Source organism: Budorcas taxicolor, chromosome 18, assembly GCF_023091745.1.
Source record: "Budorcas taxicolor isolate Tak-1 chromosome 18, Takin1.1, whole genome shotgun sequence".
NCBI lineage: Eukaryota > Metazoa > Chordata > Mammalia > Artiodactyla > Bovidae > Budorcas > Budorcas taxicolor.
This window is the reverse complement of record NC_068927.1, coordinates 19,908,557-19,930,035: the sequence shown is the minus strand read 5'-3', so window position 1 is coordinate 19,930,035 and position 21,479 is coordinate 19,908,557. Positions and strand designations below refer to the sequence as shown.

General features: G+C 52.1%; 1 protein-coding gene and 1 non-coding gene across 4 annotated transcripts in view; both read left to right on the top strand.

Moving 5' to 3' along the window:
- Positions 1–21,479, top strand: part of ZNF423 (zinc finger protein 423) — a 342,644-nt gene that overhangs the window by 81,258 nt on the left and 239,907 nt on the right. The window lies entirely within an intron of this gene.
- Positions 8,798–8,869, top strand: TRNAW-CCA (transfer RNA tryptophan (anticodon CCA)). Its single transcript has one exon. It is a non-coding gene; the product is annotated as a tRNA-Trp (tRNA).

The window sequence follows — 21,479 nt, the reverse complement described above, 5'->3', positions numbered from 1 at the left end:
CCTTCACCATCTCCTGGAGTTTTCTCAGACTCATGTCTATTGAGTTGGTGATGCTACCCAACCATCTCATCCTCTGTCGTCTCCTTCTCCTCCTGCCCTCAGTCTTTCCCAGCATCAGGGTCTTTTCTGATGAGTTGGCTCCTCTCATCAGGTGGCCAGAATATTGGAGCTTTGGGTTCAGCATCAGTCCTTCCAGTGAATATTCAGGGTTGATTTCCTTTAGGATGGATTTCTTAAAGGAAGATTTCCTTTAGGATTTAGGATCACCTAAGTGTGTACCCCCTGCCACTACAATTTAGACTTGGAGTGTCATTCTTTAAGGAATATGAGGGTGTAATGTTCTTTGAAAGGATGCTTATTTTAAGCATCCTTTAAAACAAGCCCCTGAAGTGGATCCTTCTGATGCTTAGGCTCCTGGATAAATCATTTTCCACCATTGGCAGGTGAAGGTGGAGCCAGAATAACATTCTCGTGCCTACCACCTAGCAGCTGTCCCCTGAGGGTTTGATGAGTGGCTACACAAGCCGCCAGAGTTTGCGGTTTTTAGGGGAAGAGGTGACCCAGTCCTGCACCAGGGTGGTGACGGCTGGAATGACTAACGTTGTGGAGGGGAGGAGCTGGTGAACTGTTCCGAGTGAGGAGTCATCCATCAATCTTTCTTTGACTTGTCATTTGTAACATATTTTCTCTTCTGAGCACTTGGGAAATTAATCTCCTCACACCTGCTGCAGCAGGTGAACCCGAGTTTGCTGTTGGGGTGTCCAGGGTGCACAGGTGTGTGTCTTTGAGACCATTCTTCATTAAAATTGATGGCAAGGGGGCTTTTTCTGCTGTGTCAGGCTCCTCAGCACTCCACCCAAGGAGGGACTCTCAGGCAGGTGGTCACACGTCTGGCTTGGTTTGAGTTCCCAAGAGTCATAACTTGCAGAACTGTGTTGAGTTCTAGAATTTACAGGCATGAGTTCCATGGGATTGGGCTAAGGTGATTTAAAAATAATGGTTAATTAAACAGTGGGCTTCCCTGGTAGCTCAGCTGGTAAAGAATCCGCCTGCAATGCAGGAGACCCCAGTTCGATTCCTGGGTCAGGAAGATCTGCTGGAGAAGGGATAGGCTGCCCACTCCAGTATTCTTGGGCTTCCCTGGTGCCTCAGCTGGTATAGAATCTGCCTGCAATGTGGGAGACCTGGGTTCAATCCCTGGGTTGGACAGATCCCCTGCAGAAAGGAATGGCTACCCACTTCAATATTCTGGCATGGAGAATTCCATGGACTGTATAGTCCATGGGGTCACAAAGAGTCAGACATGACTGAGCAACTTTCACTCACTCACTCACTTAGCCTTTGATGTGGGCCACACAGTCCTCAGCGTGTAGGGCTTCCTCATGTCCTAGAAACTGACCTCAAGCAGGTGGATGACAAAGCCATCCTCTGACCAGGAGCTGGGGCTGTTCACTTCACAGACACTTACGGAGCCGGCATGGTGACTGAGTGTGCTAACTTCTCATAAAGGCTCCCTTGGCTGCAAATTCATGAACTCCTGAGGGTAAATAGAAGGAGAATGTGGGAGGTGTTAATGTAGCAAGTCAGTAAGCTGAGTGAATGGTAAGCATCACAAACCTGTGGAATCTGAAATATGATATTGAAAGTCAAGGAAAATGTGATTTTTGAGACCAGAAATTCTTGGCCTTGTTTGTTGACCCTACTGATGGGGAGTCGGTTTTGTCTTTGGCACTGAGGATGCAGAGGGGCTGGGTTTGGTCCCTCTCCTCAAGGGGTCATGTGCCCCTTGCCCATTGTTACACAGTCTAAGAGGAAAGAAATAACAGTCATTGTACAGTACGGCAAATACTTTAGAGAAAAAACAAAATACCCAAGCACAAGATAATTTTGTTGTGTGTTGGCGACATGGAATGAGAATTCTCCCCTACTTTACTCTGGAGCCTAGAGCTGTGCTGTTTTTTGGCTGGACTTAGGCTTTTAAAAAGTCTCACATGCTTTTTAAAATTTATTTTAAAAATATTTATTTACTTATTTTTCTCTGTTTGATTGTGCCAGGTCTTAGTTGCGGCATGTGGAATCTAGTTCCCCAACCAGGGATCAAACCCAGACCCTCTGCATTGGGAGCCCAGAGTCTTAGCCTCTGGACCACCAGGGAAGGCAGGTCTCACATGCTTTAGAAGAAAGCTCGAGAAATTGAACAGCTACACGGATGAGGGCTCCGAAGCATGTTCATGCCTGCCCCCACCACTCCCTATCTGTCAGAGGTGCTCACAAGTATCCACACTCAGGATGGATGTTGTCACCATGTTCCCAACCCATCCATGCCCCCTTCCCTCCGTCATCACATTCCATTGCTCGGTAGTGCCCTGGGAGGTGGTGACTGCCCCAACCACCTCCCTTCCCTGGAGGTGCGCCAGCTGGCCCTGGAGAGCTCTCAGGAGGGATGCTGGAGGGCATGGTGTTGACCAGGTAACAGCTGGGTTGGATGAAGTAGTCTCTGAGGTGGATGAAGTCGTCTCCGAAGAGAAGGACAGGGTTATACAGCTGGAGGGGAAGGTGACTCTGGGATATGGCTGTACCCAGAGACGGCTGTGACTGCCTTGGCTATTGGTGGGGTATGGGGGTGGGGAGTGGGGAGCTTGCCTGCTTCTGCTTATTTCAGGTAGGGTCTGGCCTCCTGCAAGGCTGTATTCTGAACACTTGATTATCAAAATGCTTTGATTCTAAGACGTGCATTTTATCATTGTCTAACACTTCTGAAGTTGGAGGGGCATATTAATGTCCATGTGTATGTCTAATTCAGTGACTCTCCCTCCTCCCAAGAAAGCTATCACTGAGTTCATAGGTGTCAGGCATTTGGTGGCCTCTTGGACCTGAGGGACTCTGGTAATGGTGGTGGACGCCCTTGTCTGATGCAAGCAGCTTCCTGGAAACCAGGGTCTGAGAACCTAGGCCTTGCAGACATGCATGCCTAGTCCTGGACCTGCGTGCTTCTAGGCCTGGTGTTCCGGGCCTCTTACCCTCCCACACACAGCTGCCCATACAGCACAAGACAGAGGGAGCCGTCAGCAGTAGGCTGCAGGTCTAGCCTGCAAATCCTCCAGCCACCTCTGTGGACTCTGCCTGGACCTTGCTTAAAGCTGCACCCACTTCTTCCCTCCCTTACCCACTCTTCTTCCACCTCAGACACTCCCGAGGTTCCTTTGCGATCATCCTAACCTCCTCCGAGGCAGGCCTGTCTCTGGCTCCACTTCTGATCCACTGGGTACCCAGACAGGACCTGGCCGGGCGCAGGCTCTCCTGTAACACTCATTGCCTGATAAATTGAGGTGACTACAGCCTGGCACTGAAGTCTTGCAGGCATTTTATTACTGTCAGCATTTGGGCAACACAGCTCGAGGATCAAAGAGAGTTACAGGAGAGAATGAACTCTTAAGAATGGCTAATTATTATTATTATTATTTTTAACCAAATGCAATTTTCTAAAGGGTGTGGAGAGGGAAGGAGGCACAGAGAGCACAGCCTCTAAACGAGGGTTAATTAGAAGTCTTCCGGATAGCTAGTGCTTCATCAGCAACAGAGCAGCATGTAAATAAATCTAATTTCCCTCCAACTCAACTCGTCACAGGCTTAATTACAGCAGTCACAATGTGTGCATGTGTGTGTTTTTTCATTAGCGCAAGAGGGTCATTATTAGCCACGTCTGCTAAGAATTTTTATGAAGAGCCTGGTTCCACCCTCGATAGGTGTCCTCAGAGAGCAGAGAGGAACTTTCCGTGTGAACGAGAGAGTTTCCAATTAAGGTGGCTTGGAGGAAGCAGGAAGCGGCAACGCAAATTAGAAAAAGATTACAGAAAGGGAAAAGACCGCAAGTGCCTTGCTTGCTGGTGGAAAGATTCTGGGAACCTCGGCTAATTACCTAATGGAGGAAGAGGTCCTTCCAGGGGGCTGGACTTTCTTTTCCCCCCAGCATTGTCTCTGGCCTGTCCTGAAATCTTGGGGCTGCAAGACCCCTCTGGGATCCTTTCTCACATTCTGGCCCTAGAGAGCTGAGAATGAACTTTACGCTTGGGGAGGACAAGGCTTGACCACTTCCCCCTACCTCTTTGAGATGACTTTTCACACCCCTCACCCCCACCTCGGAGCAAAGCCGCGGAGACCACACTGTCCCCGCCGCCAGGAAGATTGCCGCACTGGACGGCTGTTGCAGTGGGCGGTATTGTTCTAGAAATAAATAGCCGAAAACCCCGAGTCAGAAATTAGTTAACACAAAGGAAGTCGAACCCAACAGGCTGAGTTCCAATTGTCTGCAGGAAGTGCCCTGCCCAGGGGGGCCTTTGAGGGAGGATTTCAGTCCATTTCGCCTGGCACTCCACTCACAATGTTGGCAAAAAAGTTTTTTCTTCCCTTTCGACCCCTGCCTGCCCGCCTCCAGCCCCCCATAATGATTACATTTCTCATTAAACATTGTAGGGGCTGCACTTTGTGGTAGTTAATAAATCTATAGTGACTTCAAAATCAAGGCAGCTGTCCGAATTCCAGGCACACGTGTCCAGCCTCAGAGACCACGTCTGTCCTTAGCCGTCCAGCAGTGATGGGAGCTACTGCGCTCCCTGCCGCCACCCAGGCACCCAGCAGAGGGCAGATCCAGCAGTTCTCGGTATGGGAGGGAGCCTGGAAGCTCCCATCATCTAAGCCCCTCTTGGTGTCAGTTGTCCTCAACGTGTTTTCTTCCAGGCTCTGCTTGAATATCTCCAGGAATGGGAGGCTCATCCCCTTACAAAGCAGCGTAGACCCTAGTGGCAGCCCCAGCCATCATGTGTATTGAGCACTTACTAAGTGAACCTGTTCAGTTTACTTGGTTCGAGTGAGTAAACATGAACTAAAAGTAGATAGGTTGAGGAGTGAGGTCGAGTTCTGTGCCTTGTGATCTCCCAGAACAAGCCTGCTCTTCTGTATTCTCCTCTTGAGTGGTCTGGGGACAGCTTTCCTGTTCTGCTCCACACCCCCCCCCCACCCTGCCTTTTTTTTTTTTAAAGGATGAGATGCTTGGATTGATATCCCTGGCTAGAGTTCTCTGATGATGGTGCCACTGTCAGAGTGGGGACTGGTTCTAGCGGGGACTCCCAGGCCCTTGGATCTTTCAAGCAGCTGGTGCAGGTACTGAGAAGGCCAGGACAAGCTGTGTGGGTAGGAGCAAGCATTGCAGCTCCTGATTCAGGGCTGCTGAATGCCCACCAGGCCTGAGCCCAGTAGGGCAGGGTCAGGAGGGGCCAGCGATGTGGTCCCCCACGTGTGCAGTTGTTGGCTGGGTTGACGCTGGGTGGTGCACCAGGTCTTCTGTTTTAAAGACTTTCCTGGGCTAGGTCACCCCCACCATGGCCCCAGTTCTTAGATTCCTGGGCTAATTAATTGTGGGCAGGGGGGCTGACACTGTCACACAGTGATGGCTCCCTCAGTCCAGCTTTCTTCTCCAGGTGCGCGATGTGGAGGCGAGCATCCTGATATGGGCTAGGATCGCTTGAGGGGGCAAGACGAGGAGTCCCGCAATGAGCCTGCTGCTCTTAATTTGCTCCCTCCTTGCTGTGGGGTCTCAGCAAAGACCCTTGCCCTTGAGGAGGGGCAGAACCTGTTCACTGCCCTTCTTGGGTGGCACCTTGACACTTTTATATTTCCAAGGCTGAGTCAGTGGTTGAAAAGCTCAAGGTTGGGCATCCCCCCACCACCCTCCTGTCTGGCACAGTTGGGCTGTTGAGGCCCATCCTGTCTTTGTGTTGGTAGGCAGAGGCCGTGTGTGCAGGGTCTGACACTTGGAAGAACCAGCATGGTTTTGAATATATTAATGATTTCATTTTTGATAAGTCAGACTTGTCTGGCAGTGGTGGGATTCAAACTCAGATCTGACCTCATAGCCTGTGCCCCAGCCACGGCACTTTGCATGCTGTTGACATGGCCCTCTGATGTTTGAAGTGCTTGTCAGTAACATCTGACCACGTTGAATTAAAGTCCAGAGGCTCTCACACGATCTTGAATTTGTACACGATCACCTTCACTCAGTCTGAATCCACTCTGGATTTCTCACATTTGCTTTGAATCAAGGCACTCACACTGATTCTGGGCTCCCTCCAGTCTTGGTCTGAGTTAGGATTTGATGGCTGTCCTGTGCCTTCCTCAGGCCCAACGCTGAGCTGCGTGCTTCCCCTGTAGGTCCACTGACGCCCTCTCACTTCTTGGAATGGACCCGATGCTTCATCAGAATCCTTGGTGCTCACTCTCCTCGCCCCAGAACGCCCTTTTCCACGTGTCGATGGGCTGGTTCCTTCTGGTCCTCCAGAGCTCAGCTCATGCCCCCTGCGGAGGGGTCCTCCCTGCCACCCTGGCTGAAGCTGGCCTCCTCTAGTCCCTGCCCCATCACCTATTTTATTTCCTCCAAAGTCCTGACTTTGTTTCTCTGTGTATCTGCTGTCTTTCTCCCTGATGAGTGGGTCAACTCCCCAAGAGGGTCTGCCCGCCTCCATTCCCACTGTGCCCTAGGACAGTCCCTGGCATGTTGTGAATCTTGCTAAGTGTTCTGGAAATAAGTGGATGTGTCTTAAATGCCCCTGCGTCTCTCTTCTGGAAAGGAGCGTGAGGCCACCCTGGGGCCTTGGCCCTCCTTCCTGTGGCTGTCTTCTGTGATTCAGAGCTGGCAGCTGGCAGACAGAGGGGAAGGTGTCTCCCGGGAGGCCTGTTTCCCAGAAGCATCCAGCTCACTTCCTCACCTAGGCTCCTCCAAGGGCAGAAGAATGAGGGCCTTCCTGGAAGCCCTCGTGGCTTGGCCTTTGGAGGGTGGGAATGACTTGGGTCCCATGCTTAGCCATTAGTGACGAAACCCAGGAAGCATTCTGATTTCGTGACGAGGAAGGGAAATATCTCCTCTTTCTATTCGGTACAGAGAAGAAAGGAAGCCGCCAACTGAGAATTCCCAGAATGGGAATTTCCTAAACTTTCCCTGGGATCAGAGGGTGTAGGAAGAGGCACCGACTCCACCCCTCCTGGGCAGGAGTGTGATGGTCAGTGTGCATGAATGTGTATGTGTGTGCACACATAGTGAGTGACACCCAGAGACGGGGCTCGTGAGCCACAGCAAAGGCTTACAGGCTGAGGGCATCGTTCCTTTCAAGGTCAGCTGCCCAAACTCTCCAGCGCACACCCTCTCTCCTCTGCACAGGTACGGCGGGTGGTGGTGGGCCTAGACGGTGTGAGAGAGGAGGGCTGAGCGCCGGGAGTACCCCTGACTCTCAGCCTCAGTGTTGGTGCACAAAGCAAGTTCTTTTTCTTAAGAGTCATGGTCAGCCTTTGGTCCAGTGTGGTGATTGAAAGATTGTGTTACTGCTGCTGCTGCTGCTAAGTTGCTTCAGTCGTGTCCGACTCTGTGCGACCCCATAGACGGCAGCCCACTAGGCTTCCCCGTCCCTGGGATTCTCCAGGCAAGAACACTGGAGTGGGTTGCCATTTCTTTCTCCAATGGATGAAAGTGAAAAGTGAAAGTGAAGTCGCTCAGTCGTGTCCGACTTCTAGCAACCCCATGGACCGCAGCCTACCAGGCTTCTCCATCCATGGGATTTTCCAGGCAAGAGTACTGGAGTGGGTTGCCATTGCCTTCTCTGGAAAGACTGTGTTAGAGAATCAATATTACTTCCATTCTATTCAAAAGACATTAGGACAGTAGCTAGGGGCGGCATACAGAGGCTTGTTAAGCACAGATTTCCAGGCCTCATATTCAGAGAGGGGTGGCTGGTATGTCATCTGGGATGCCCCTCCACGCGATGCTGGCCCAGGTGGCCCTTTGAACCGCATCTCCAGAAACTCTGCTGTTAACTCGAAGACTCCAGGCTGAACCCATTTTCAGAGCAGGGAAATTTTCTAAGACAAAACAAGCCCACCTCTCCCCACTTCTTTACTGGGACCTGTTTACATGTGACGAGAAGCTGGGGACTGTGAGATTTCCCTCTAGATGAAGCTGTAGAGCCAGACTCAAAGAAGTGGTCCCTGGAAGACAGGATCTCGGCGCAAAGTGCAAAAAGGTTCCAAGCGGGCGTTCGGCTCAGGGTCCCACTCTTATAAAATGATTGCTGCGTGAGTCCAGAAGTACGCGATCTTGTTCATCAAAGTGGTCACAGCGCAAACATCTGTGTGTGAGATTTCAGGTGATTTTTACTATTTTCCTTGTACTTTTCTGTGTGACGCTCATCGCAGTTAACTTTGTACTCAGAGATAATAGTAAAGGCTCATTTTGTGGGAAGGAAAGATACTAGAAACAGACCCAGGGAGAAAGGTAGATGGGACCACTGGCTGACACATGGCCAGCATCAGTCCCCCGGGCAGACATTGTGGATTTCTATTGGAAATATGGGCAGAGCACCCAGCTTGGGCATTTCTGGGCCGGCCTCAGTCTTTCTTGCCTCCACCCGGGACCCCTGTGCCCTTTGTAGTCGGGGTCTCCCATGGGCCCTCACTCCCTGGGCCCCTTGCCTTTAGTGGATCTTGTTGCTACTGGCTGCCCTTCTGGGGTAGTACCTTGGCTTGGGAAGGAGGTGACATTGCACCGGCCTCATCTCTTTATTTATTTTACGATTGATTTTATTTACTTATTTTTCGCTGCTCTGGTCTTTGTTGCTGCGCTCCCGCTCTCTCTAATTGTGGTGAGTGGGGGCTTTTCTCTAGTTGTGGTGCGCGGGCTTCTCACTGAAGTGGCTTCTCTTCTTTCAGAGCACAGGCTCTAGAATTCGGACTCAGCAGTCGTGGCGCACGGGCTTCCCTGGTGGCTCAGAGGTTAAAGCGTCTGCCTCCAATGCAGGAGACCCGGGTTCGATCCCTGGGTTGGGAAGATTCCCTGGAGAAGGAAATGGCAACCCACTCCAGTGTTCTTGCCTGGAGAATCCCATGGACGGAGGAGCCTGGTGGGCTGCAGTCCACAGGGTCACAAAGAGTCGGACACGACTGAGTGACTTTACTTACTTAGTCGTGGCGCACGGGCTTAGTTGCCCTTCGGCATGTGGGATCTTCCCGGACCAGGGATCCAGCTCGTGTCCCCTGCCCTGGCAGGTGGACGCTTTACCGCTGGATCACCAGGGAAGTCCTCGTCTCTTTATTTAATGTGGCGGAGATGGGATGGCATCTGGAGCTCGGTGTTCTCCAAGTGGCTTGGGCTTGTGTGTTCACCAGTTTGTGCACCAGAGGAGTGAACCCAGAGGAGCCCAGACCCGGCATCCTGGGAAGCAGGTCTGTGCTCAGCAGGCGCTTCTTGGAGACCAGGATCCCTGCTCTGTCACTCTCTAGCTGTGTGACCTCGCGCTCTCTGTGTCCCTGTCTCCTTATCTGTAACTGAGGCCGCCGAACCCGCACCTCATAGGGTAGGTGTCACAGAAGGTCCCCCACAAGATGGCTCCTTTTCCTGACCTCCCTGTGCAGAAAAGGGGATTTTTGCTGGAAAGATTTCCAGAAACTGTTTTGGACTCTGACCCTGGCCATCTCTTGCCTGTAGCAAGTGATCATCTGACGTCGCCGGGTGTGATTTCTTAGCAACCGGTTCCTTTTGGTCGGCCCAGCCATCAGACGCTCTCCAGCAGAGAGAGTTTGAGTAATTTTTTCCATTCAATGTGCATTCATGGAAGGGGGGGGGGGGAAGGGATGCATTTTAGGCAGTACCTGGCTCCTCCTTAAATTAGACTGTTTTTCATTCTCATCTCCCCAAGGTGGTTTTCCAGACTCAGCCGTGACTCACAATCTCAGCCTGCCCACGGGAGGGTCAGAAAATTGGTGAGAAGTCAGAGTTGAAGCATTGATTTTTTTTTTTAAGACACAAAGGTGGAAAATCAGCATTTGCTTAAAAACGACTGCCGTGGTGTGGTACAGCAAAGGGATTCTGTCCAGGAGGGTCTGCTCTAAGGAGTGGATGTACATGACTTCAATTCATCTCAGTCTGTATTCATCCATTTATCCATCCATCCATCCATCCATTTGGCACATATGGTTGTTACTGTGTACCTAATATGTGCCAGACACTGTTCTAATTGCTGGGGATTCTGCAGCGAACAAAACAGAAATTCCGCTCCGGTACCAAGTGGTGGGGTACCACTTATTTTCTCAAGCCAGAAACTCCCTTCTCTCCTCCCTCTCCACCCCTGTCATGTTGGATGAAGGGGGAGGAGCCCAGAGCTGAGGTAGAACCCGGGGACCTGAGGACTAGCCCTGGCTCTGCCACCAACTTACCACGTGGCCTTGGAACAGTACCTTCAGTCTTAAATTCTAAGAAACTGGGTTTTCCTGTCCTTTCTCTGAAGGCTTCTCCATCTGAAATTCGGTGCTTCCTTGTGATTCCCCAATTCATTCACCGTCTCCTCTTTTAAACATTTTTAGTGGCTCAACGATAGTTTTTTCTATCATGAAATAGTTCAGATACATAAAAGAGAATAATGACCAATCAAGTACCCTTCAACAAGAGAAACAGAGCTCCGTTCACCCATTGAAGCCCCCAGTCATCTTTCTCTTTCTCCCCCCAGGGCCTGGCATTTATCATTTCTGTATTTGTCTTTCTTCTTGAAAAACATATGGATGGTATATCAATACTATTGCTATACATGTGTTAGATGTTCTGTAGATATTCTAAAAGCTCGTATTTTATCGTATCACCACAGTCCATCTTTTGCAACGTGCGTTCTATCTCTGTCTCTGTTATGTTTGGGAGATTAATCCTTGTTGATATGTGTAGCTCTGTTTCATTGGTTTTAATTGCTACATGGTGTCCACTCTGCAAATGTACCACTGTTTATCTATTCATCTCTTATTCATGGAAATGTAGATGTGGTCTGATTTTTTTTTGTGTGTGTGTGTGGCTATTACAAATAATTCTGAGGTGGATATTCTCACAGTTAATTCTCAGGTACAGTTTTCTAGGAGGTAAAACCTTGATGTGAAATGACTGAGTCACAGGGCATGTCTCAAACACCATTTGCTCCCTCTCTCTCCATCTCTCAGCTCTGCTTACCCCCATTCTAACACTGCAGGTAACTGCTCTCCCAGTGGTTCCAGAAAATGTCTTGAATTGTGTCTCAGTAGCCCCACTTGGGTCACACGTCCATCCTTGGATGGAGCTTGGAGAAGAGGCCAGCCCCACGTGAGCCTCAGAGTGGGAGTTAGGGAGGGTTGGCCCCATGGAAGATCAGGGTGCTACGGCTGGGGGCAGGAGAGCTAACTGTTAGCACCGCCCAGGGTGCCTTGGCCCCATGGTGTTAGGGGAATGTAGTTCCTTTGCCTTTTGCCCTGAGTTTTCTTAGAAAGCACCTGTCTCTTTGGCAGCAACAATGGGCAAGCAGATTGAAGAAGCCTAGGTTTGTATTTCACACTTTGATTTCTGAGCACAACCCAGGGCAGTGATCTTCAGTGTTTCCTTTTTAAAGATGGGGAAGCTGAGATTCCAGGGCCTCAGCAATCCCCTGAGGGGTCTGTGGGACCCAGCAAACTGGGAAGACACTCTGCTCTCCTCCCCACTCTTTATCCCCACACTCAGAGGTCAGGGGGCTCCGTTAGTGGCTCCAGACTCGGTCTCGCCGTTTCACAGGTGGAAGAACCAGGCCCGGAACAGGACGGGGGTAAGGCTGCAGCTTCTTTGTTTCCAGCCACTCAGTTAATACGCTCCACGCACTGCTGATGCAGGATGCTGTTACAGATGGGGAAACTGAGGCTCAGAGAGGGGAGGTGACTGGACTGGCCCAAGGTCATGCCAAGAGTTGGGGGTAAAGCCCAGACAACAGTGTAGGCTCCTCCTTGGTCCCCTCCAATGCTGCGTCCACGAGCCCTCCTTACTTCTCCACCCCAGACGGATCAGCGTTCGCCGCCCAGACCCCAGTTGTAACCTCACTGGTGGGAGGAGATACTCCACTGGGTCCTTGTCCCTCAGCTTCATCGCTGTGGACTCCCCACAGAGAGTCCTTTCCTGCCTTCGATGCAAATTCTTACACTTTCCTGATAATATTCTGGGCTCTTCTTAACGTGAGGGGGTCAGCTGTGAGGCATCTCGGCAATTTATAATTCTTGAGAATTCTGTTTGGTGACATGAGTTAGCATTTAACAGACACCCTGCCACTTCCTTTCTCCCTATTGTGACAGGCTCCTGGCAGAATCCTTTTGAGACTCAGGGTAATTGCACCACGCTGGGTCTGGGAAGACCACGTTGCGCTTGAGTGCGTCTCAAAAAACGTCTCCACAATAGACAGTCAGGTACGCGTTTGCTTGGCTTCAAGGTAATGATTTAAACTTAATTTGACCCTTGATGAGGGAGCCCAAGCTTCTGGTCGGGCGCAGCCTTTCAGTGTGGGCTTGCCTGCCATGCCTTCAATGGTTACACAAATAATTCCTTCATAACAAGTGCCTTTCAGAGGATGTCTGCTGCTGACAGCTAATATAGAATTATTGCCCCTGAATGCATTTCTGTAATTACTTCCCAGAGATCTGTCTTTGTGTTAGAAGACATTTCACACTTTAGTAACATAAGTGTTTGGGGAGAGTACGAGCAATAATTATGAATAGTCTTTCCGTGAAAATAAACCTAAAAAAATTATAAAAGCAAATGCTAAAATTGGTTAGAGTCAGGGAGGAATTTCATTTGAATTTGATTCATGGATATTTATTCCAAGTATAATAACTCTTCCTGTATGGAACCCCCCCCCCCTTTTTTTTTAAACAAAAGCAGTCATGATACAGAGATCCCACTTTCTAATTTTTGAGCAATACTGAAACCAGCAACCTGATTAAAAGTGACAAGTTGCTTGAGACTGAATAAAGAAGCGTAATCGTGGAGCGCTGATAGGAGACATTTGTGGTAATGGAAAATGAAATGATTCACAGTGTGATCAATAAAAAATTAGCAGCATTTAATAAAAGGTTTCTGCTTCATGTTGACTAAAGAACATCGCGAGCAGTTTGAAATCCGAGTTAAGTGACGGTTTGAGGATGAGCCGGGGGTGGTTGCCGTGCGGAGTGTGGGTGTGCGTGCGCATATAGATCACGCGGATATTGGCCATCCGAGGAGGCCCCCGGGCCCCTGGGGTGGGTCTGGAAGTTTCCTTGGCGCTGCCCACTTGACCTTTGATCTGTGGCTAATCCTCTCCAGGTCTGCGCTCCTCCTGGGCTCCATGCAGCCCTTGCTCTGATTGGCGGGTGTAGATCCGGCCCACTCGCCGCTTAAATCCATCCCGGGGGAGGGGGCTCCCGCCTGAGGGATGGCCGGGCTTTCTCTGAGGTCCCTCCAATGCGCTGTGTAGGCTGTTGGCTTTGTCCTGTCAGCTGCGCACAGGTCCAGATTTCTGGAGGCTTCCGGAATGCCTAGAGTCCACTTGTGGGACTGGGCACCCTCCCGGAGGCTGGAGGGAAGTGGGCAGAAAGCAGGCGGGCTAGCGCCGGCAGATGCAGTGATGTGGGGTGAAGGGTCCTGCAGGGGGCGGGGCCTCCGCGCTGCGGCGCGGGGCGGGGGGCTCTGGAAGCCGCTTTGGGGGAGCCGGCTTTGGCCCCCCCCCAGCCCCCCGGCTTCTCCCTCAGCAGCCACAACGCGGTGAAACCACTCCATCAGACATGCTCCCTTCTCTCGAGACGCCACTTCAGTGTTCCCCGGGACGCACCACACACCAGGCCGTCTCCATGCCCCGCCGACTGCTAATTTTTAAAGGCTCTGCACAGCTTCTCCGCTGTGGCTGAAAGGAGTGGGGCTCCTGGCCTCCCAGGCTCTGGGTGCGGGAGGCGGCTGGACCGGGAGACCCTGGTCTGGAGGGTTCCAGCAGCGGCTCCTGAGGACCAAGGGCAGCGAGTCCTTCCCACTCCCGGAGCCCTGGGCCGGCTTCCTGTCTTTGTTCCCACTGTCTCCAGTTTGCCCAGAGATGTCCAGACCCATGGCTGGACCTTTAAGTGCTAGGGTGGGAAGGGCCGTTTCAGACCGCTGGGCTCACAGACATTTATTGAGCACCTGTTGTGTGCCAGGCTCTATACTGAGGGCTCGGTGGGGGAAGGGAGCCGGATGAGCAAAACCGATGCTGATCCTGACTGCACGGAGCCTGCTCACGGGCACTGGGACCGTGGGATGTCCTCAGAGAGAAGGACCAGGGCTGCTGTGGTAAGAGCGAGAAAAAGGGGTGCCTGGCGAGCACCCAGAGCGCCATGTGAGGCTAACCCTGTGGGGCTGAAGGTTCCTTGGGCTGAGTCCTGGGCAGTGAAGAGGAGTTGTGAGGGAGGACTTTTGCCCACTTCTTGCTCAGTGGTACCCCAGGGTCTACAGCAGAGGAGGGCTTCCTTGGTGTGGAGGTGACCCTTGGCATTCTGCCCTCGGGCCTGCCCCTGGTCCAGCAAGGAGTCACTAAGGTGCCCTGCTTTAAAAGTAGCTGCTCCATGGCCCATGCCTGCATGGACAGATGGAGCCATGAGGCCAGAGAGGGTGGGACCTGCCGGTGTCCCAGGCGACCCTGGCATGGCCTGGGGGCTGTGGCCTTAATCTGCACTCTTGGCGTTTGCCTTTGACCCTGAGCCACTCTTACTCAGCCCTGCCTGGGGGTGCGCTTTGGTCCCCGGTCCCCTTCTCCACCCCCACAGGGCTCTTCTTTCTGCCGTGGCCCTCCGGGGGTGATTTGCGCCCCAGCATCCTCACTTTGAGTTCTGCTCCTGGACCAGGGGCAATTAGGAGCGCCAGGCCTCAGCGCTGGCCACAGATTAGCTGGATTTATCGAGCTCCCCATGCCGCCCTACGGCCTCCCTCCCCTGCCTACCTCTGGTTTGCTTCTCCATCTTCTCCTTCCCAGCGGCCGGCGGAGACAAAACATGACAGCAAGGAGAGGGCAGTGTGGTCACAGCCTCAGGAGGTCACAAGGCGGTAACAGCGTACAATTTTCATGGTTCCAGGGTGGCTTTGTCCGACTGTTCTTCATTACTGCATGCGGCGAGATCAGTTTTATTAAGATTGTGAGGCTCGGAGGAGCGACACTGTTCAGGACTGGCTAGAAAAATATAATTTTTTTTTTTCCTTCTTGGTGGGGGTGTTTGCTTCTCTCCCCTCCTCCCGCTTTCCCTCCCTCCCATCCATTATCTTTTCTTTCCGCTCCTTCGTTACCCACCGTAGTTGGGAGCCAGGCGCGGAGAAAGCTGCCATCTCTTTCTGCCTTTGTGGCTTGAGGTAGGCACTTGGGAGGGCAGAATCATGCTTTTGTTCAGCAGGATTTGCCCACACAGGGCCAGGTGCTCATAACCAATGTCAGCCTCAGCAGCATGAGCAACTTTGCTTTGTTCTTTGGTGCATCTACAGCTCCTGGAGAAGTGGCTAGCACATAGTAGGTGCTCAGAAGAATGTTCGTTGACTGACTGAGATGTGGAGGATTTGTGTCTGATAATGGCTCCAGTCTGGGGGGACCTTATTGCTTACCACGGCTTGGGTGGCAGAGACCTGGGACAAGGTCACCTGAATGACAGCCCTCAGAGGAAGCTTTTCCAATCAGAACGTCAGGGATTGATATCTTCTTCATTTTCTAGGCAAGGAAACCCAGGTCTAGAAGTACAAGCAACCAGAGTCTTGCAGGGAGGAACTTGAACCCAGCCCTAAATCTTCAAAGAAAGGGGCACTTTCATTATTGCACAGCTAAACTGCCTGTCTGGGTGAGGGGCCCCGGAGACTCTTGCTGGGTGTGTCCCATGGCAAAGACCCCCCACTGCTCCCACCCAGGTTATACCTAGCCCTCCAAAGCCTATTGTTTCGTCCACACCTTATTTCTTAAAATTTGAAGTCAACATTAAGAAGTCCAGAAACGTCACAAAAATATATGGATTTCTTTCTTCTTTTTCTTTTAAAAAAGAACAAATAATGTCTGTACTGAGCCTCACTTTTCTGTATGGTGATTTTGTAGATGATTTGAGCAGGGACCACCTCCTTGGGTGGATGTATAGTCTCCCCGTAGACTCCTTCAGCCCATTCTACTCGTTTGTGTGAAGGTGGGGGCCTTGGAGTTGTGAGCTTAGGCCCACTCATAATCTGAGTGACAGAGTGAGCTGTCTGAGCCATCTGAGCCTTGGTTTTGCCCTCTATAAAAAAGGTCTAATGTTATATCTCCCTTATGGGGACATGGGTCAAGGGGTGAAGAATGCAAATTAATCGGAAGGTCTGGTCTGACAAAAGTGAGTGCTATTACATTTTGCCATCACACTTTGGCCTTGGCTTCTAGAATTCCTGTCCACTAGAGAGACGTTCTCTGGAAGGTTCTTGTCATTTTCCTGGTCAACCACGGGCCTGCGGAGAGGGGGGCCTGTACCCAATCTGGCATCATCAGCCAGGATGGACCATTCTGGCAAGACTTGTGTGATGCAGCCTCAGGTTCCGTGTCTGACTGACCGTGGCTTTGAAATCCCATCCGCAGAGCCATCAATGCTGACAAGGGAGTGATAGGCACTCCCTCCAAAACCCCCAAGACAGCCTGTGGAAGTTGCTTCCTTATTTAAGAAGTGGAACTTGGACAGCAAATTATGTGTTAAAATATTTGCCTACAGCTCTGCTGTCAAGGGGACCCTTTAGGCTGAGTGTTAAATGTTACCCTGCTGCCTGCACTGCAAATATTTTAAACCTGAAGATAAATAGTGGCTGCCTTGTGGAATTTGGGGCCAGCAGCGGATGCACAAGCAGAGTGTCTAATTGGGGTTGGCAGGCTCCTTGCCCATTCCCGGCCCAGTTCCTCTGTTTCTTCGTCCCACCCGCCCAGGCGTGCGTGAGAAAGTGTTCACGGAGACGTGTCCTTCTCTACAAGCCGGGCCTGAGCGCCGCGCTGAGGTTCAGCCAGGGGTTTGACCTCGTGCCCAGGTTCCGAAAGTGCTTCCTCCCACGCTGGCCCTCAGGAAACGTGCTGCCGGGGAAACTGTTTGTAGGAAACATACGGGCTGTTAGGACGGAGCCTGCGTTCACTATTAAAGGAAACTGTTGCTCCAGGATAAACACTTTGGAAGTGGTAGACACCTGCCTGGACTGTGAAGTCTGTCTGGAGGCTCCCGAGCGGCGTACAGGGGGAGAGCGCAGGACAAGCGGGCGTGTGAATTGTAAACACATACACATTGCCTGCCCCCGGGGCAGACCCTCGGCAGAGGTCACGCTGTTTCCTGGAGGAGGTGGGCTTGTTGTTTACTCAGGGTCACACTGCGTGGAGTGGGGGAGCCTGGACTCAAGACCAGGACTTTCCTCTCCTGGTGCAGCGGATTCATTTAGACACTTTTGTGTCTTCCATCGTGCTTGTACCCTGACATTCTCCACCCTCAGGAGCCTGTGAGGTCTCCTTCCAAAGTCGCGTGTGGCATGGTGTCTCCACCCTCCTGTCTGAGCAGAGATGCTGCCTGTGTTTGAATGATGACAGCAAAATAAGGCAGTAACTGTGGCTACTGTTTTCGCAAGCTTCCTTGTGAGCCGAGTGTCAGGCTTTGTATATCGTTATCTCGTTAAAACAGTTTAACGGCATTAAAATTTTTCTCAGAGGGCAAGTGACTTATCCAAGGTCTCCCAGCTATGAAGTGATGCCTGTGGATTTGAACCCAGAAATGCTGGCTCCAAGGTCTGGTATTATCCCATCAGGCCCTGGGACATGACTCCAGCTGTCTGCTGCTCCTGTGTGCCGTTGCTTCATAACCATCTTTCTGCAGGAACAGCGTGGTACTCTCTGCCCTGCTGATTCCTCTACACTTGGCACTCCTGGTGTTCCCTGTGCAGTTGGGTTTTCTTGTCAAGCCCTGGACATGCCTAGAATTCACCGTCTGCTGATTTCTGCAGAGACGGGTGGTGCGGTCTCCTGTCCAGGTCTGACTGGGGTAGGAGATGGGGAGGCTGGCCTCCAGGGATGACTCTCCACCTCCCACTCTCATGGGGCACCATCCTGGCCCTCACACCCCTCTTTGCCCCTCCCTGGCACCTTTGTCTTGCAGTTTTGCCCACATCTTCCTCTGCCCATCTGCTCCTGCTCCAGCTTCCCCTGAGCTCCTCAGAACCCTGCAGGGCTCTTGGCTTACCTGTATCTGTGTGTAGCTGTAGGAGCAAGTCTTCTCGAATCAATGGCCGTTCGTTCACCTCCACTTTTTGAAGCAGGAGAGGACCGTGTCCATCACGATCAGGCTTGTTGACACATAGGGACTCAGCCTTGGGTGGGACAAGTGACGGAGTCAGAGTCACTCATGGGCTGAAGTGGGTGGTCCTAGAGTTAAGACTGGAACCCAGGGTGCTGAGTGACCCTAGCCCAGGCTGCAGCGCTTAACCACCTATACCTCCCCTGGGGCATTCATTTCTTCACTGGGCACTCTTTCACCCACCTCATGTTGATTAACTATCTTTTTTGTGCCAGGCCTTGTATGGCTTTGAGGCCGCTGAGATGAAAGAGACTGTATGTTGTTGCAAATACATGTTTGTTATGCCTGGCCCACAGTAGGTGCCTAATCAATGCATCTTGGGTGAATGAAGGAGCGCACAGATGAACGGGTGTGATTGTAGCTTCTGGAGTATCTCACGGCTCTCATCTTCTTCCCTTGTTTTCTGTATCCTGGGCATGTGGGGGCTGCTCCTGGCCTTCCGCCTCTACCGGGTGGGTCCTTGGCCCTGGGACCCCTGAGGTGGGACCCTCAGTGGCCCCTGGTTGGTTTTCAGGGTGCCCAGGACCCTTGATGGTGGGTTGTTTCCCGCAGTTGGTCCCAGGAAGGAGAAGAGGCAGCGTTGTTGCTGAGGTTCTTTCTGACTCTCGTGCTGGTGGGGACTGGGGCCAGAGGGAAGAGACCCTCACGGGTGTTCTCAGGCTGAGCCTCTCTCAGCTGGCCCTGGGGAGTGCCGAGGCCCTGACAGTCCTGACTCATGAGCCTGAGAAGCCTGGCTGAGAAGGTAGGAAATGTCCTGTTCCCAGACCTGGCAGCCTGGCCCCCCGGGGCCTCTCCCCTCTCCCTTTCTCTGGCAGTGAACTCAGCCAGCTGTCCCCTGCTCAGCGCTTTTGCAAGCATTCCCTTTTTTGCTCTCCTGTGCAGTGGTTAAGAGTCAAGATTATAGGCAGAAGACCTGAGTTCGATTCCAGACTCTGCCCTTCCTGTACGTGATTGAGTGTGGTCCTGAGCCTTAGCTTCCCCCTCTGGAGAGGGGAGATTTCAACTGTATCTCCCCATAGGCTTACTGTGATGGCGGGATGTGAGGCTGCGAAGGGAGAAGGTACCTGAGGTGACCACCGTCACTCAGGGTGCCAGGGGGGCAGCACCTGGCTTGGGTGGGGAGATGCACTATTCTCTCGTCATAGGCAGCAGAGGGAGTGTTTTGTTACTGCCGCGCTCTGCTCCTAGAAGGTTCCCCAAGCCCATATCTTGGACTCAGGGACTTGTGTGGTGGAGAGGGATTACCTGTGTAGGTGTACCTTCTTCCTCTTGCTTTGAAGAATTTGGCAGAACACATTGGTCCCATCATATGTTAGGTTGAACCATTTGAGATTGCCAATATTTGGCATTTTTGACCCACAAAGATGGCAACTTCATATGGTTGAACTCAATACTTACCACACAATAAACAGCCCTGTAACCACTTCCTCTTCCCTTGCTTCCATCCGTATTGATATTCAGAGTCTTGTTTCTTTGAAATCAATTCATTCATTCATTCACCATTTACTGAGTGCCTACTATGTATCTGTACTAGGAGCTGGGGAGATAGTAATAAACAGAGCTCCTGCCCTCATGAGCCTATGGGGACGTGTTGCAGCTATCAGTGGCTGTCACAGGCACCCCAAAACTCAGTGACCTAAAGCAGCAGTTATTACCGCACACGGTTCTGTGGGTGACTGGGCTTGGCTGGTGCTTTCACTTAGTACAGCTGGTTACATGGTTGTAGTCATGTGGCTCTTGGGGCTGCCTCCTTCTGAAGGCTTGTCTGGGCTAGGTGTCCAAGATGTTTCATTCCCGGGGCTGGCAGGGGGTGCTGGCAGCCTGGAGCACCCACCCGTTCTTCATGAGGCTTCGGTTTCTCATAGTAGGGCAGCTGGGTTCTTAGGGGACCCGGGGGAGGCTGCATTCTAGTTTCTGCTGCATTCTAGCGTTCGAAGGAGCCACCAAGGCCAGGCGGGCCAGAGGGGAGTTGTGGAGGGGACGTCGATCCCTCTGCTTCTTTGTTTAACTTGTATTCATTCATTTTCGGCTGTGCGGAATGCCGCGTGGACTTTTCTCTGGCTGCGGCGAGTGGGGGCTGGTCTCCAGTTGAGGAGCGTGGGCTGCTCATCGCGGTGGCTTCCCTTGCTGCGGAGCATGGGCTCCAGGGCACGTGGGCTGTGGTAGTTGTGACTCCCGGGCTCTAGAGCACAGGCTCAGTAGTGGTGGTGCACGGGCTCAGTTGCTCCGCGGCCTGTGGGGTCTTCCCGGATCAGGGATTGAACCCGTGTCTCCTGCACTGGCAGGCACATTCTTTCCCACTGAGTCACCAGGGAAGCCCTGGGTCCCTCTTTTTGATGGGAGAGGGCAAAGTCTTCCTCCATAGTAGCACATGGGATGGGAGTCGTTGCTGCCGTCCAGGCCAAGTGGGGCTGCCACGGGAGGCGAGTGAAAAATCAGCCTGTGAGAGAACTTGGAGCTAAGTGTGCTGACAGGGAAGGAAAGGGGACCTTGGGGAACGGATGATGGGGGTCTGAGCGGCCTTGAGACTCAGGCCCGCGGGGAGTGAGGTGGGTAAAGAGTGACAGCAGAGCAGGAGTGTGAAGCCCTTGGCTAAATACACTTGAAGTTAAGGGATGGAACAAAGGTGTGTGTGGCTGTTGAGACAATTGGAAACAACCAGAACCCTTGCTGGGCCTTGGGGGCCGTGAACAGGACCCTGCAGGTGACTCTGGAGGGTAGGACGGTTCCTTGACACTTGAGACTCACCTTTCCACTGAGGCTCTGCTGTGGGGAGACCATGTGGCGGAGTGGTTAAGAGTCAGGCACAGCTGGAGAAGACTCTTGAGAGTCTTGGATAGCACGGAGATCAAGCCAACCCTGAATATTCATTGGAAGGACTAATGCTGAAGCTGAAGCTCCAATAGTTTGGCGACCTGATATGAAGAATTGACTCATTGGAAAGTCCATGGGGTTGCGAAGCATTGGACGTGACTTAGAGAACAACAACAATACCAGCTGGCTTTGAAATCTGCCCCTGTGGCCATGGTGAAGTGTCATCACCTCCCAGAGTCCCAGCTTCCTCAGCTGGAAGGTAGGGCTGTGATGGTGCCCAGCTCATAGGGCACCAGTTCAGCTGGTCATGCTCGCTGCTGTGGGTGGACCCCTGGGCAGAAAGATGGTGGTGTGCACACAGGAAAACACCCAGCTTGTGAGTTAGCCAAGGAGCAGTGTGTGGCCTGGCAGGTCGGGAGCTCTGTTAATGGACGGAAAGGCGGCCTGCATGCTGCCGATTCTGTTTCCTGTCCCGAGCTCGTGGCCCTGGGGAGAGG